The following is a 4,156-nucleotide window of genomic DNA, read 5'->3' on the forward strand; positions in this document are numbered from 1 at the left end:
CGGTGTAACCACTGCGGCAACGCTGTCAGTATCGATTTAGTTCTTGAAGTCTTTCGTTTATTCCAAGATTTCATTTCTCGATTTTTTTATGTTGTCATTAATAACATCAACTTTGACTAGTTGTGGTCTCTGAAAATCCTGATCATAAAAAAATAACAGTTCAAATAGTAGATCGTTCTTCAGTCAGTTTGGATCTAATCTTTTTCTTTTCATCCTAGAGGATGTCCCAAATCCTTTGGGTCAAAACTATGCAAAGGAATGACCATAATGAATATTTTAGGTGCTACGAACTCTTGTTTTTTTTAAAGCATTAACTGAGCAAAACACGTTAGTCAAGACGCAGGTATTACCCGCTATAATTGGATTTTATTACCTCTATTCACATATTAATGAAAATCACTGTTTAAACAAGTTAGTAGCCAAATAGAACCCCATGTTTTGCGTCCCTTCGCAGTAACGAAATACAGTAGCTCACTCGCAGTTTGCTATATCATTTGGATAGCACTCCCTCGTCAGGCCACGAGTGGCCTACCGGGACCATCCGGCCGCCGTGTCATTCTCAGTGGAGGAGAAGGAGGATGTTAGCGTTTAACGTCCCATCGACAGCGACGTCATTAGAGACGGAGCGCAAGCTCGGGCTAGGGAAGGATAGGGAAGGAATTCGGCCGTGCCCTTTCAAAGGAACCATCCCGGCATTTGCCTGAAACGATTTAGGGAAATCACAGAAAACCTAAATCAGGATGGCTGGAGACGGGATTGAACCGTCGTTCTCCCGAATGCGAGTCCAGTGTGCTAACCACCACAGTGGAGGATGCGGATAGGATGGGTGTAGGGTATCCTTGACCGAAGCCGCTATTATTCGGTCGAGTAACTCCTCAATTGGCATTACGAGACTGAGCGCACCCCGAAAAATGGCAACAGCGCATGGCGGCCTGGATGGTCACCCATCCAAGTGCCGACCACGCCCGACAGCGCTTAACTTCGGTGATTTCACGGGAACCGGTGTATGCACTGCGGCAAGGCCGTTGCCCATATCAATTGGATAGTGAAGGCGATTGAAGGAAAGCGCAGGTCGTTCAGACTTAGTGCTGCTTCTCAATCTCTGTGTCATATTAAGCCGGTTAGGCGCACTGATCTAGGAACTTCAGTGCTGGGTACGCTTGCGCGGGGCAGTTTCGCTTTACACAATCAGAGATAATATGCTAAAAAGGCATTTAGGCAACAATACTACTGCGCAGAAAAAGTTCAACGTTTTTCATCCACTTGTACGCTTTTAACCATTACTCGTCATGTTTAGAGACAAAAGATACGCGGAAGGACATTTGTACAACAACAAAATAGAGAGATGTTGTGTTCTGCATCTGTGCAGTTTGTGCGATGTATTTCAGCACACTCGCAAGGAATTTATTCCTCCCCACGCAATACAGTATCTACAGTCCGCTTTCCCAAATCCGTTCCTGTAATCTATGTTCGCGATTCTGAAGTCTATGTTGAAGAAGCCTTCGTGCTTTTCTTATGGAAACTAATGTAAGTTCCTTCTCTAGATTGTCGCACAGATGACAAAATGGTAGATATCGAAATAGACGACAGAGGGATAGAGAAACAATTAAAATCGCTCAAAAGAGGAAAGGCCTCTGGACCTGATGGGATACCAGTTCAATTTTACACAGAGTACGCGAAGGAACTTGCCCCCCTTCTTGCAGCGGTGTACCGTAGGTCTCTAGAAGAGTGTAGCGTTCCAAAGGATTGGAAAAGGGCACAGGTCATCCCCGTTTTCAAGAAGGGACGTCGAACAGATGTGCAGAACTATAGACCTATATCTCTAACGTCGATCAGTTGTAGAATTTTGGAACACGTATTGTGTTCGACTATAATGAGTTTTCTGGAGACTATAAATCTACTCTGTAGGAATCAGCATGGGTTTCGAAAAAGACGGTCATGTGAAACCCAGCTCGCGCTATTCGTCCACGAGACTCAGAGGGCCATAGACACGGGTTCACAGGTAGATGCCGTGTTTCTTGACTTCCGCAAGGCGTTCGATACAGTTCCCCACAGTCGTTTATTGAACAAAGTAAGAGCATATGGACTATCAGACCAATTGTGTGATTGGATTGAGGAGTTCCTAGATAACAGGACGCAGCATGTTATTCTCAATGGAGAGAAGTCTTCCGAAGTAAGAGTAATTTCAGGTGTGCCGCAGGGGAGTGTCATAGGACCGTTGCTATTCACAATATACATAAATGACCTGGTGGATGACATCGGAAGTTCACTGAGGCTTTTTGCAGATGGTGCTGTGGTGTATCGAGAGGTTGTAACAATGGAAAATTGTACTGAAATGCAGGAGGATCTGCAGCGAATTGACGCATGGTGCAGGGAATGGCAACTGAATCTCAATGTAGACAAGTGTAATGTGCTGCGAATACACAGAAAGATAGATCCTTTATCATTTAGCTACAAAATAGCAGGTCAGCAACTGGAAGCAGTTAATACCATAAATTATCTGGGAGTACGCATTAGGAGTGATTTAAAATGGAATGATCATATAATGTTGATTGTCGGTAAAGCAGATGCCAGACTGAGATTCATTGGAAGAATCCTAAGGAAATGCAATCCGAAAACAAAGGAAGCAGGTTACAGTACGCTTGTTCGCCCACTGCTTGAATACTGCTCAGCAGTGTGGGATCCGTACCAGATAGGGTTGATACAAGATAGAGAAGATCCAGCGGAGAGCAGCGCGCTTCGTTACAGGATCATTTAGTAATCGCGAAAGCGTTACGGAGATGATAGATAAACTCCAGTGGAAGACTCTGCAGGAGAGACGCTCAGTAGCTCGGTACGGGCTTTTGTCAAAGTTTCGAGAACATACCTTCACCGAAGAGTCAAGCAGTATATTGCTCCCTCCTACGTATATCTCGCGAAGAGACCATGAGGATAAAATCAGAGAGATTAGAACCCACACAGAGGCATACCGACAATCCTTCTTTCCACGAACAATACGAGACTGGAATAGAAGGGAGAACCGATAGAGGTACTGAAGGTACCCTCCGCCACACACCGTCAGGTGGCTTGCGGAGTATGGATGTAGATGTAGATGTAGATGTAGAAGTGGATATACACGATGTAACGGGTACAACTGCAGATTTCTTTGATGTGGTACCTCAGCATGTACACACATACACACATCAGTGAGTTGGTTGTTTTTTTTTTTTTTTCCTCCGTCGAGCAATCTTCCCACAGACACGTCACAAAATTTACGACCTGATGCTTTCTGCGTGTTTGTAACTGCATCACTAAATGGACTACACCTGTCAGTATAGACCAATTGTATTACGTCTGCGCGTCCACACTTCAACACCTGACCTGCTGCCCAGGGTAAAAATAAGCATTGCTGGCTTACTCTTGCCACGTGTACTCGGAGGTACTAACCAACCTTAAAACACACTACTTGTAATAACTCTAACTATAGTCTGCAAATGACGTAAATACTGATGCAATGTTGTTGCATAACCGTCCTGAGTCACCAACAGAAACATCTGCACTTATAGCCGATGCACCCTGTACCATGGTAGCAACTCAGACGACAGACTGTTACTAGTTTCTTAGACAAAGTGTAAATAGATCGACGTTAATACAGAAGTTGGCATATTTTTAGAAACACTTATGGCACTTCCAATGAACCACAATGAAGGATAGGAACCTGTGTTAAATGAAAGATTACTGTTATTATTATTTGCATTTGAATTGAGACACTATGAACTATGAGTTAACAGTCGCTGGCCAGTGTGACCGTGCGGTTCTAGGCGCTTCAGTCCGGAACCGCGCGACCGCTACGGTCGCAGGTTCGAATCCTGCCACGGGCATGGATGTGTGTGACGTCCTTAGGTTAGTTAGGTTTAAGTAGTTCTAAGTCTAGGGGACTGATGACCTCAGGTGTTTATTCCCATAGTGCTCAGAGCCATTTGAAGTTAACAGTCAATATCGCTTTCCATTTTTAGCTCTAGTTCGTCTGCCAGCTTCGATGTCTTGCCAGTATCTCTTGGTCCCAGCAGTCAGTGCCTTCTTCCGGTATTCTGGCAGAAGTTCCCTTTAATCTTTTTAGTTCTTCTCTCAACTTAAAACGTTGGCAGATTTTTACCATTGGTCCAAATTCATTGCT

At 44.4% G+C, this 4,156-nt stretch overlaps 1 pseudogene; it reads right to left on the reverse strand.

Annotated features, from left to right (window-relative positions):
* Window positions 1-912: 912 nt before the first annotated feature.
* LOC126100210 (5S ribosomal RNA) lies at window positions 913-1,030 on the reverse strand (annotated as a pseudogene).
* Window positions 1,031-4,156: the final 3,126 nt, after the last annotated feature.

The sequence above is a fragment of the Schistocerca cancellata genome, chromosome 1 (genome assembly GCF_023864275.1).
Source record: "Schistocerca cancellata isolate TAMUIC-IGC-003103 chromosome 1, iqSchCanc2.1, whole genome shotgun sequence".
In the NCBI taxonomy this organism is placed as follows: domain Eukaryota; kingdom Metazoa; phylum Arthropoda; class Insecta; order Orthoptera; family Acrididae; genus Schistocerca; species Schistocerca cancellata.